The 13,868-nt window shown below is 39.2% G+C and overlaps 1 non-coding gene across 1 annotated transcript; it reads right to left on the bottom strand.

Annotated features, from left to right (window-relative positions):
- Positions 1-2,082: 2,082 nt before the first annotated feature.
- On the bottom strand, positions 2,083-2,190 carry LOC148568712 (small nucleolar RNA R71). The gene has a single exon (XR_015881860.1). It is a non-coding gene; the product is annotated as a small nucleolar RNA R71 (small nucleolar RNA).
- Positions 2,191-13,868: the final 11,678 nt, after the last annotated feature.

Here is a 13,868-nt window from a genome sequence, read left to right as displayed (position 1 = left end):
CTTTCTTTGAAAGCTTGGCTGGCTAGTGAGCCATGTCTAATTCCTGGACCGAAGCTTTAGACTAACATGGCAAGATTCCTGGAATTCATATTAAAAATTTTGGAATCCTTATTTTTCTTTCTTTCTAAATAATTTTCGAAAAATATAAAATAAAAATCCAAAAAAATTAGAAAATCATAAAAATCAAAAATATTTTTCTGTTTCTTGTTTGAGTCTTGAGTCATGTTATAAGTTTGGTGTCACTTGCATGTGCATCTTGCATTTTTCGAAAATTTCATGCATTCATAGTGTTCTTCATGATCTTCAAGTTGTTCTTGGTAAGTCTTCTTGTTTGATCTTGATGATTTTTTGTTTTGTGTCTTTTCATGTTTATTATATGCATTCTTGAATTCTTAGTGTCTAAGCATTAAAGAATTCTAAGTTTGGTGTCTTGCATGTTTTCTTTGCATTAAAAATTTTTCAAAAATATGTTCTTGATGTTCACCATGACATTCAAAGTGTTCTTGGTGTTCATCTTGACATTCATAGCATTCTTGCATGCATTCATTGTTTTGATCTAAAAATTTCATGCATTGCATATTTTTCATGTTTTTCATAAAAATTTCAAAAATAAAAAAATATCTTTCCCTTTTTCTCTCATCAAATTCGAAAATTTGGATTGACTTTTTCAAAATTTTTTAAAATCAAATTGTTTCTCATGAGTCAAATCAAATTTTCAATTTGAAAATCTTATCTTTTTCAAAATTTTTTTTCAAAAATCAAATCTTTTTCAAAATTCTTAGTTATTTTCGAAAATTCCAAAAATATTTTTCAAAAATCTTTTTCTTATTTTTATATAAAATTTTCGAAAATAACTAATCAATTAATGTTTTGATTCAAAAATTTGAAGTTTGTTACTTGCTTGTTAAGAAAGATTCAAACTTTAAGTTCTAGAATCATATCTTGTGATTTCTTATGAATCAAGTCATTAACTGTGATTTTAAAAATCAAATCTTTTTCAAAAACTAATTTCTATCATATCTTTTCAAAAATATCTTCTTATCTTATCTTTTTCAAAAATATCTTTTCAAAATATCTTTTCTAACCTCCTAACTTCTTATCTTTTCAAAATTTGTTTCAACTAACTAACTAACTTTTTGTTTGTTTCTTAACTTTTTCAAAACCACCTAACTAATTCTCTCTCTCTAATTTTCGAAAATATCTCCCCTCTTTTTCAAAAATTTCTTTTTTATTAACTAATTATTTTTATTTTTAAATTTTAAAAATTTTTCGAAAATTTCTAACATTTTTTCAAAAACCATTTTTCAAAAATCACTAACTCTTTTTCAAAATAATTTTCGAAAATTATCCCTCCCCCATCCTATTCTATTTATTCATTCATATCCTAACATCTCATCTCACCTCTCTTCTATCCTCACAGATGTGTTTCTTCCTTTACATCACATTCTTTGTCTCCCCCTCTTCTTCCACTCACAAAGGGATCCCTATACTGTGATATAAAGGATCTCTATTATTATTATTATTTTTCTGTGCCTTCTTCTTTGTCATATGAGCAGGAGCAAGGATAAGAACATTCTTGTGGAAGCAGATCCAGAACCTGAAAGGACTCTGAAGAGAAAATTAAGAGAAGCTAAATTACAACAATCCAGAGATAACCTTTCAGAAATTTTCGAACAGGCAGAAGAGATGGCAGCCGAAAATAATAATAATATAAAGAAGATGCTTGGTGACTTTACTGCACCTAATTCAAATTTACATGGAAGAAGCATCTCCATTCCTGCCACTGGAGCAAACAACTTTGAGCTGAAACCTCAATTAGTTTCTCTAATGCAGCAGAACTGCAAGTTTCATGGACTTCCATCTGAAGATCCTTTTCAGTTCTTAACTGAATTCTTGCAGATATGTGATACTGTTAAGACTAATGGAGTAGATCCTGAAGTCTACAGGCTCATGCTTTTCCCTTTTGCTGTAAGAGACAGAGCTAGATTATGGTTGGATTCTCAACCCAAGGACAGCCTGAACTCTTGGGATAATCTGGTCACGGCTTTCTTAGCCAAGTACTTTCCTCCTCAAAAGCTGAGCAAGCTTAGAGCTGATGTTCAAACCTTCAGACAGAAAGAAGGTGAATCCCTCTATGAAGCTTGGGAAAGATACAAACAGTTGACCAAAAAGTGTCCTTCTGACATGCTTTCAGAATGGACCATCCTGGATATATTCTATGATGGTTTATCTGAGCTATCAAAGATGTCACTGGACACTTCTGCAGGTGGATCCATTCACCTAAAGAAAACGCCTGCAGAAGCTCAAGAACTCATTAACATGGTTGCTAATAACCAGTTCATGTACACTTCTGAAAGGAATCCTGTGTGTAATGGGATGCCTATGAAGAAGGGAGTTCTTGAGGTTGATACTCTGAATGCCATATTGGCTCAGAATAAAATATTGACTCAGCAAGTCAATATGATCTCTCAGAGTCTGCATGGAATGCAAGCTGCATCCAACAGTACTCAAGAGGCATCTTCTGAAGAAGAAGCCTATGATCCTGAGAACCCTGCAATAGCAGAGGTAAATTATTTAGGTGAACCTTATGGAAACACCTATAACTCAACATGGAGAAATCATCCAAATTTCTCATGGAAGGATCAAAAGCCCCAACAAGGCTTTAACAATGGTGGAAGAAACAGGTTTAGCAATAGCAAGCCTTTTCCATCATCAACTCAGCAACAGACAGAGAATTCTGAACAAAATGCTTCTAATTTAGCAAATCTAGTCTCTGATCTATCTAAGGCCACTGTAAGTTTCGTGAATGAAACAAGGTCTTCCATTAGAAATCTGGAAGCACAAGTGGGCCAACTGAGTAAAAGGATCACTGAAATCCCTCCTAGTACTCTCCCAAGCAATTCAGAAGAGAACCCAAAAGGAGAGTGCAAGGCCATTGACATAAGTGCCATGGCCGAACCTGTGAGGAGAGGAGAGGACGTGAATCCCAAGGAGGAAGACCTCCTGGGACGTCCAGTGATCAATAAGGAGCTTCTCTCTGAGGAACCAAAGGACTCTGGGGCTCATCTAGAGACCATAGAGATCCCATTGAACCTCCTTATGCCCTTCATGAGCTCTGATGAGTATTCCTCTTCAGAAGAGAATGAGGATGTTACTGAAGAGCAAACTGCCAAGTTTCTTGGTGCAATCATGAAGCTGAATACCAAATTATTTGGCATTGATACTTGGGAAGTTGAACCTCCCTTGTTCATCAATGAACTAAGTGATCTGGATCAACTGACATTGCCTCAGAAGAGACAGGATCCTAGAAAGTTCATAATACCCTGTACCATAGGCACCATGATCTTTAAGGCTCTGTGTGACCTTGGTTTAGGAATAAACCTCATGCCCCTCTCTGTAATAGAGAAACTGGGAATCTATGGGGTGCAAGCTGCTAAAATCTCATTAGAGATGGCAGACAGCTCAAGAAGACAGGCTTATGGACAAGTAGAGGACATGTTAGTAAAGGTTGAGGGCCTTTACATCCCTGCTGATTTCATAGTCCTAGATACTGGAAAGGAAGAGGATGAATCCATCATCCTAGAAAGACCTTTCCTGGCCACAGCAAGAGCTGTGATTGATGTTGACAGAGGTGAAATAGTCCTTCAATGGAATGAGAACTCCCTTGTATTCAAAACTCAAGGATCTCCCTCTGCAACCATGGAGAGGAAGCTTGAAAAGCTTCTCTCAAAGCAGAGTCAACCAGAGCCCCCACAGTCAAACTCTAAGTTTGGTGTTGGGAGGCCACAACCAAACTCTAAGTTTGGTGTTGAACTCCCATATCCAAACTCTAAGTTTGGTGTTGGAGAGTCTCAACAAAGCTCTGCACATCTGTGAGGCTCCATGAGAGCCCACTGTCAAGCTATTGACGTTAAAGAAGCGCTTGTTGGGAGGCAACCCAATGTTTATCTAATTCTTATTTTTATTGTTTTTCATGTTTTCTTAGGTTCATGATCATGTGGAGTCACAAAATAAATAGAAAAATTGAAAATGGAATCAAAAACAGCAGAAGAAAAATCATACCCTGGAGGAGCATCTGTCTGGCGTTCAGCGCCAGAACAGAGCATGTTTCTGGCGCTGAACGCCCAAAATGGGCAGCTTCTGGGCGCTGAACGCCAGAACAGGCATGGTTCTGGCGTTCAACGCCAGAAATGGCACACAAATGGGCGTTGAACGCCCAAAATGGCCACCAACCTGGCGCTGAACGCCCAGAGTTGGGTACAAAGGCATTTTTACATGCCTAATGGGTGCAGGGATGTAAATCCTTGAACACCTCAGGATCTGTGGACCCCACAGGATCCACTCAGGATCTGTGGACCCCACAGGATCCCCACCTACCTCCACTCATTTCTTCTCACCACTCTCTTTCACACAACCCCACAAACACTCTTCCCTAAAAACCCCTCACCAATCACCTCAATCTCTCTTCCCCACTAAACCTTCACCACTCACATCCATCCACTCTTCCCCATAAACCTACCTCATAAACTCCATCTACCTTCAAAATTCAAAACCAATTTCCCACCCAAACCCACCCATATGGCCGAACCTTAACCCCCCCTCCCTTCCCTATATAAAGCCATCCATTCTTCTTCAAATTCACACAACACACCCCTCTACACTCCTCTTGGCCGAAACCACATCTCCCTCTCCCTCTCCATATTTCTTCTTCTTCTTCTTCTACTCTTTTGTTTATTGCTCGAGGGCGAGCAATATTCTAAGTTTGGTGTGGTAAAAGCATAGCTTTTTTGTTTTTCCATTACCATTGATGGCACCTAAGACCGGAGAATCCTCTAGAAGAGGAAAAGGGAAGATAAAAGCTTCCACATCCGAGTCATGGGAGATGGAAAGGTTCATCTCCAAAGCCCATCAAGACCACTTCTATGATGTTGTGGCCAAGAAGAAAGTGATCCCCGAGGTCCCTTTCAAACTCAAAAGAAATGAGTATCCAGAGATCCGACATGAAATTCAAAGAAGAGGTTGGGAAGTTCTAACAAATCCCATCCAACAAGTCGGCATCCTAATGGTTCAAGAGTTCTATGCCAATGCATGGATCACCAAGAACCATGATCAAAGTAAGAACCCGGATCCAAAGAACTATGTTACAATGGTTCGGGGGAAATACCTAGATTTTAGTCCGGAGAATGTGAGGTTGGCGTTCAACTTGCCATACATGGAAGAAAACGCACGCCCCTACACAAGGAGAGTCAACTTTGATCAAAGGTTGGACCAAGTCCTTATGGACATATGTGTAGAAGGAGCTCAATGGAAGATTGACTCCAAAGGCAAGCCGGTTCAACTAAGAAGATTGGACCTCAAGCCTATTGCTAGAGGATGGTTGGAGTTTATTCAATGCTCAATCATTCCCACTAGCAACCGGTCTGAAGTTACTATAGACCGGGCCATCATGATTCATAGCATCATGATGGGAGAAGAGGTGGAAGTTCATGAGATTATACCTCAAGAACTCTACAAGGTGGCTGACAAGTCCTCCACTATGGCAAGGTTAGCCTTTCCTCACCTCATTTGCCACCTATGCAATTCAGCCGGAATTGACATAGAGGGAGATATCCTCATTAAAGAGGAAAAGCCCATCACTAAGAAAAAGATGGAGCAAGCAAGAGAGCCCAGTCATGGAGCTCAAGAGGCGCAAGAAGCTCACTTCCATGAAATCCCTGAGATGCCTCAAATGCACTTTCCTCCACATAACTATTGGGAGCAAATCAACACCTCCCTAGGAGAATTGAGTTCCAATATGGGACAACTAAGGGTGGAACATCAAGAGCACTCCATCATGCTCCATGAAATAAGAGAAGATCAGAAAGCAATGAGGGAGGAGCAACAAAGACAAGGAAGAGACATAGAAGAGCTCAAGGACATCATTGGTTCCTCAAGAAGAAAACGCCACCATCACTAAGGTGGATTCATTCCTTGTTCTTCTTTCTTCTATTTTTCGTTTTCTATGTTATGTGCTTATCTATGTTTGTGCCTTCATTACATGATCATTAGTAGTTAGTAACTTTGTCTTAAAGATATGAATGTCCTATGAATCCATCACCTCTCTTAAATGAAAAATGTTTTAATTCAAAAGAACAAGAAGTACATGAGTTTCGAATTTATCCTTGAACTTAGCTTAATTATATTGATGTGGTGATAATGCTTCTTGTTTTTTGAATGTATGCTTGAACAGTGCATATGTCTTTTGAAGTTGTTGTTTAAGAATGTTAAATATGTTGGCTCTTGAAAGAATGATGACTAGGAGACATGTTATTTGATAATCTGAAAAATCATAAAAATGATTCTTGAAGCAAGAAAAAGCAGCAAAAAAACAAAGCTTGCAGAAAAAAAATATAAAAAAAAATTAGGCGAAAAAAAAATAAAAAGAGAAAAAGAAAAAAGCAAGCAGAAAAAGCCAATAACCCTTAAAACCAAAAGGCAAGGGCAAATAAAAAGGATCCCAAGGCTTTGAGCATCAGTGGATAGGAGGGCCTAAAGGAATAAAATCCTGGTCTAAGCGGCTAAACCAAGCTGTCCCTAACCATGTGCTTGTGGCGTGTAGGTGTCAAGTGAAAACTTGAGACTGAGCGGTTAAAGTCAAGGTCCAAAGCAAAAAAAAAAAGAGTGTGCTTAAGAACCCTGGACACCTCTAATTGGGGACTTTAGCAAAGCTGAGTCACAATCTGAAATGGTTCACCCAATTATGTGTCTGTGGCATTTATGTATCCGGTGGTAATACTGGAAAACAAAGTGCTTAGGGCCACGGCCAAGACTCATAAAGAAGCTGTGTTCAAGAATCATCATACTGAACTAGGAGAGTCAATAACACTATTCGAAATCTGAAGTTCCTATAGATGCCAATCATTCTAAACTTCAATGGATAAAGTGAGATGTCAAAACTATTCAAGAGGCAAAAAGCTATAAGTCCCGCTCATATGATTGAAGCTCTGTTTCACTGATAGTTTGGAATTTATAGTATATTCTCTTCTTTTTATCCTATTTGATTTTCAGTTGCTTGGGGACAAGCAACAATTTAAGTTTGGTGTTGTGATGAGCGGATAATTTATACGCTTTTTGGCATTGTTTTTAGTATGTTTTTAGTAGGATCTAATTACTTTTAGGGATGTTTTCATTAGTTTTTATGTTAAATTCACATTTCTGGACTTTACTATGAGTTTGTGTGTTTTTCTGTGATTTCAGGTATTTTCTGGCTGAAATTGAGGGACTTGAGCAGAAATCAGATTCAGAGGTTGAAAAAGGACTGCTGATGCTGTTGGATTCTGACCTCCCTGCATTCAAAGTGGATTTTCTGGAGCTACAGAACTCGAAATGGCGCGCTTCGAATTGCGTTGGAAAGTAGACATCCAGGGCTTTCCAGAAATATATAATAGTTCATACTTTGGCCAAGAATAGACGACGTAAACTGGCGTTCAACGCCAGCCTTCTGCCCAAATCTGGCGTCCAGCGCCAGAAAAGGATCCAGAACCAGAGCTGAACGCCCAAACTGGCACAGAAACTGTCGTTCAACTCCACAAATGGCCTCTGCACGTGCTACACTTAAGCTCAGCCCAAACACACACCAAGTGGGCCCAGGAAGTGGATTTATGCATCAATTACTTACTCATGTAAACCCTAGTGACTAGTTTATTATAAATAGGACCTCTTACTAATCTTTTGATAATCTTTGGACGTCTGGTTCTTAGATCAGAGGGGCTGACCACACGGCCATGCCTGGACCTTCACTTATGTATTTTCATACGGTAGAGTTTCTACACTCCATAGATTAAGGTGTGGAGCTCTGCTGTTCCTCAAAGATTAATGCAAAGTACTACTGTTTTCTATTCAATTCTTCTTATTTTTCTTCTAAGATATCCATTCGCACCCAAGAACGTGATGAAGGTGATGATTATGTGTGACGCTCATCATCCTTCTCCCTTATGAACGCGTGCCTGACAAACACTTCTGTTCTACATGAATTAAGCTAGAATGAGTATCTCTTAGATCTCCTAACCAGAATCTTCGTGGCGTAAGCTAGAATGATGGCGGCATTCAAGAGAATCCGGAAGGTCTAAACCTTGTCTGTGGTATTCTGAGTAGGATTCAATGATTGAATGACTGTGACGAGCTTCAAACTCGCGATTGTTGGGCGTTAGTGACAGACGCAAAAGGAGGGTGAATCCTATTCCAGCATGATCGAGAACCGACAGATGAATAGCCGTGCCGTGACAGGATGCGTGAGCATATTATTCACTGAGAGGAGGGGATGTAGCCACTGACAACGGTGATGCCCTTGCATACAGCCAGCCATGGAAAGGAGTAAGACAGATTGGATGAAGATAGCAGGAAAGCAGAGGTTCAGAGGAACGAAAGCATCTCCATTCGCTTATCTGAAATTCCTACCAATGATTTACATAAGTATCTCTATCTCTATTTTATTATATAATATTCGAAAACACCATTATCACTTTATATCCGCCTGACTGAGATTTACAAGGTGACCATAGCTTGCTTCATACCAACAATCTCCGTGGGATTCGACCCTTACTCACGTAAGGTATTACTTGGACGATCCAGTGCACTTGCTGGTTAGTTGTATCAAAGTTGTGACCAATTATGAGTGTGTAATCACGATTACGCGCACCAAGTTGCTCACGTTGCCAGGGATTGTTCGAGCCTGGACATCACAATTTCGTGCACCAGGTGGCAATGCTTTTTGTCTTTCTGAATGAAAGCTTGAACAGTACATATTTTGAATTTGTTGTTTATGAATGTTAAAATTATTGGCTCTTGAAAGAATAATGGAAAAGGAGAAATGTTATTGATAATCTGAAAAATCATAAAAATGATTCTTGAAGCAAGAAAAAGTAGTGAATACAAAGCTTGCGAAAAAAAGAAAAAAAAAGAGAGAGAGAAAGAAAAAGCAAGCAGAAAAAGCCAATAGCCCTTTAAACCAAAAGGCAAGGGTAAAATAAAGAGGATCCAAGGCTTTGAGCATTAATGGATAGGAGGGCTCAAAGGAATAAAATCCTGGCCTAAGCGGCTAAACTAAGCTGTCCCTAACCATGTGCTTGTGGCGTGAAGGTGTCAAGTGAAAAGCTTGAGACTGAGCGGTTAAAGTCGTGGTCCAGAGCAAAAGAGTGTGCTTAAGAGCTCTGAACACCTCTAATTGGGGACTCTAGCAAAGCTGAGTCACAATCTGAAAAGGTTCACCCAGTTATGTGTCTGTGGCATTTATATATTCGGTGGTAATACTGGAAAACAAAATGCTTAGGGTCACGGCCAAGACTCATAAAGTAACTGTATTCAAGAATCAACATACTGAACTAGGAGAATCAATAACACTATCTGAATTCTGAGTTCCTATAGATGCCAATCATTCTGAACTTCAAAGGATAAAGTGAGATGCCAAAACTGTTCAGAAGCAAAAAGCTAAGAGCCCCGCTCATCTAATTAAGACTGATCTTCATAGATGTTTTCGGAATTTATTGTATATTCTCTTCTTTTTATCCTACTTTATTTTTTAGTTACTTGGGGACAGGCAACAATTTAAGTTTGGTGTTGTGATGAGCGGATAATTTATATGCTTTTTGGCATTGTTTTTAGTATGTTTTTAGTATATTTTTGTTAGTTTTTATTAGTTTTATTCAAAAATCATATTTCTGGACTTTACTATGAGTTTGTGTATTTTTGTGTGATTTCAGGTATTTTCTGGCTAAAATTGAGGGACCTGAGCAAAAATCTAATTCAGAGGCTGAAAAAGGACTACAGATGTTGTTGGATTCTGACCTCCCTGCACTCAAAGTGGATTTTCTGGAGTTACAAAAGCCCAATTGGTGCGTTCTTAATTGCGTTGGAAAGTAGACATCCTGGGCTTTCCAGAAATATATAATAATCCATACTTTGCTCGAGATTTGATGGCCCAAACTGGCATTTCAAGTCAGCATAAAAATTCTGGCGTCAAAACGCCAGAACTGGCATAAAAACTGGAGTTAAACGCCCAAACTGGCACAAAAGCTGGCGTTTAACTCCAATAAAAGTCTCTACACGTGAAAGCTTCAATGCTCAGCCCAAGCACACACCAAGTGGGCCCGGAAGTGGATTCTGCATCATTTACTCATTTCTGTAAACCCTAGGCTACTAGTTCTCTATAAATAGGACCTTTTGCTATTGTATTTACAGACCTCATGACACTCTACACGTTTCATATTGTATTTCTGATGGCATGAGTCTCTAAACCCCATGGTTGGGGGTGAGGAGCTCTGCTGTGTTTCGATGAATTAATGCAATTACTACTGTTTTCCATTCTGTCACGCTTGTTTCTATTCTAAGATATTCACTCGTACTTCAACTTGATGAATGTGATGATCTGTGACACTCATCTCCATTCTCAACCTATGAATGCGTGCCTGAGATCCGAAAAGTCTAAACCTTGTCTGTGGTATTCCGAGTAGGATCTGGGAAGGGATGACTGTGACGAGCTTCAAACTCACGAGTGCTGGGCGTAGTGACAGGCGCAAAAGGATCCATGGATCCTATTCCAGAATGAGTGAGAACCGACAGATGATTAAACATGCAGTGACAGTGCATTTGGACCATTTTCACTGAGAGGACGGATGGTAGCCATTGACAACGGTGATCCACCAACATACAGCTTGCCATGGAAGGAGCCTTGCGTGTGTGAAGAAGAAGACAGTAGGAAAGCAGAGATTTAGAAGACAGAGCATCTCCAAAACCTCAACATGTTCTCCATTATTGCATAACAAGTATTTATTTCATGTTCTTTTACTTTTTACAATTAAATCTGAGAATTATTGATATCCTGACTAAGAGTTACAAGATAGCCATAGCTTGCTTCAAGCCGACAATCTCCGTGGGATCGACCCTTACTCACGTAAGGTATTACTTGGACGACCCAGTGCACTTGCTGGTTAGTTGTGCGGAATTACAAAAGGTGATTGTGATTTCGTGCACTAGCAGGCTCGCACATGCTTGTATCCCTTACTGGCGCTAAATGCCAGCTGGGCATTTAGCACCCAAGGGGAGTTCTGCCAGCTTTTCTGTTTTTAACTCCAAACTCTGCCAAACTATTCCAAATTTCACTTGAAATCATAAAAACACCAAAAAAACTCAAAGTAGCATCCAAAGGAAATTTTTGCACTGAAATCAATTAAAACTAAATAAATTCTAACTAAAAACAACTAGAAAATGATCATAAAAGGGTACAAGATGCTCACGCATCACAACACCAAACTTAAACTGTTGCTTATCCTCAAGCAACCCAAGACGATGTAGGACCAAGAAGAGAAAATGCTTAGGACTTGAGTTGTCATTCAAGCCCAGGTCTAGTTACTGAGTGGGGCTAATCACACTCTAATTCTGAATAGCTTCAGCATCTCACTATCCTTTGAAGTTTAGAAATATTATTATCCTTCAGAACTAGAACTCATACGATATTATAGATTCTCTTCTTTAGGCTTTAATTGATTCTTAAACACAACTTTTCCTTTCTTTGGTGTTTTGCACCTTAAGCCTAGCTGTGACTCTAAGTGTTTTGTCTTCATGCTTAACTTAAAACAAGAACACCACAAGCATTTAACTGGGAAACTCCTTGAGCTCTGATTTTTCTTTCTATTTCTCCCACATAGTGGTGTTCATAGCCTTAGGCATACTCTGTAACAGCAATGGGTCACGACTTTAAGTGTTCAGTTTCAAGGCTTGCTTCACACTTTCACACCACAAGCATATGGTTAGGGAAAACCACTCTTTTGAGCTTTAGATCAGTTTTGACCCTCCTAACCATTGATACTCAAAGACTTGGACTTTTTTCTTTTCTTTTCAATTCTTTTTGCTATTTGTTTTGCTTCAAGAATCAATCTCTTTCTTATTTCAGAGAATCAATAATACTTTTCTAAATTCCTATTCCTCAAGAACCAATAATCTCAACTCCAATATCAAATATGCATAGTTAATTCATACATTCAGAAATAGAGATAGTGCCACCACATCAAAGTAACTAGAAAATCTCAAAGTAAATAACTCAAAATCTCATGTATTTTATTATTTCTTTTCTTTTTGAATTTTATTTAAGCTCAGTGAGAAATACATGAGACATCTTTCAAAAGGTAAATATAAAGTACTAAATTAAACAACTTAACTCAAAAGCAATGAAATCATACTAGTGATTATGTAACTCAGAATTGAAAATAGAAAATAGAATGAAATACTGAAAAACAGAAATAAGACAAGGGAGAGGAAAGTGAAACTCAACCACCTTAGTCATGGTGGCCGCTGCTCCCTTCTGAAAATCCTCTCTGGCGCTTCAGCTCTTCTAGTTTACGCCCTTGCTTCTGCTGTTCCTCTGTCAACTTATGGAGGATGGTGGATTGGATCTTGTGCTCTTGTTTCAGCTGATCCATAGTGGATATCAACTGTCTGATGGATACTACCAGCTGAGTCCAATACTTGCGCGAAGGGAGATCTTGTCCTTGAGGTAGTTCAGGTTGCTTCTTCTGAGGAGGGAAAAACGGCTTCTGAGGTGGTGCTTGTCCAAGTTCCCAAGTGTACTTCATACTCTTCTTAGTGATTGGGTTGTCCAATGCAATAAGCATATCTCTGTCAATCTGGACATTGGCCGCCTCATATAAGCGGGAGATAAGGTGAGGGAAGGCTAATCTAGAGAGGGTTGAGGTCTTTGCTACGATGTTGTATATCTCCAGAGGGATCACCTAATGAACTTCTACCTTATTGCCAAGCATAATGTAGTGAATCATCACAGCTCACCTCACAATAACCTCAAACCGATTACTAGTGGGAGGATGGAGCATTGAATAAACTCCATCCATCTTCTTGCAACTGGCTTCAGATCATTCCTTCTTAGCTGGTTTGGCCAGCCCTTGGCATCCTTCCTCCATTGTGCTCCGAGGAGGTATATATCCTTGAGGACTTCATCTAACCTCAGATCAGCTCTGACTCTCCTATTGTAGCAGTGACGGTCATCTCTTGATGGAGGCAGCTGAAGTATCTCCCTCACTCTTCCCATTCTACGCTGTAGGGTCTTCCCTCAGACCATGGTGCGCCAAGCCTTAAACTCGGGATGCTCATTCTTGTGTTTGTCCGTCATCCACAGATTTGCATAGAACTCTCTGACCTTCAGAACTCAGATTTCAGTTACAGGGTTGGCTAGAATTTTCCAACCCCTGCTTCGAATCTGTTCCTAAATTTTAGGATACTCATCAGCCTTCAATTCGAACTTCACCTCTGGTATTACCTTCTTTTTGCTCACAATCTTATAATAGTGCTCCTCATGAACCTTAGTGTAAAACTGGTAGAGCTCATATTGAATTGTGGAGGGAGCCTTTTCTTTCCTTTTCCTTGAAGAGGATTCTCCAACTTTTGGTGCCATAGGGAGTGTGAGAAGAGTGAAAAAAGGAGCACTCCAACACCAAACTTAAAATTTTTGCTCGTCTTCGAGCAAAGAGAAGAGAGAATAATAGAAAGATAGAAAGATAGAGGGGGGACAAAAGGGAGAATGAAGAGTAGAATGAAGGGGTAAGGAGAGATGAGAATTGAAATGATATTTATAGGGGAGGGGAGGTGTGATTTTGGTCATGGTGGGGGTGGGAAAATTTGGGGTGAATTTTGAGTGTGGCGGATATGATATGAAAATATATAATTAAGATATAGTGAGATATGTTATGGAATTGGTTGGGACAAGGAGAATTTGACGGATGAGGGTGGGTAGTGAGAGTGGAGGAAAGAAGGAAAATAAAAAAGATGTGATATGAAAGGATATAAGTAGGATTTAGAAGATTTGGTAGGAAATTGACCCCCTG

The sequence above is a fragment of the Arachis ipaensis genome, chromosome B4, assembly GCF_059453495.1.
Source record: "Arachis ipaensis isolate K30076 ecotype BB chromosome B4, ASM5945349v1, whole genome shotgun sequence".
NCBI classification, from domain to species: Eukaryota; Viridiplantae; Streptophyta; class Magnoliopsida; order Fabales; family Fabaceae; genus Arachis; species Arachis ipaensis.
The sequence above is the reverse complement of the archived record's forward strand: the minus strand, read 5'-3'. Positions and strand labels throughout refer to the sequence as shown.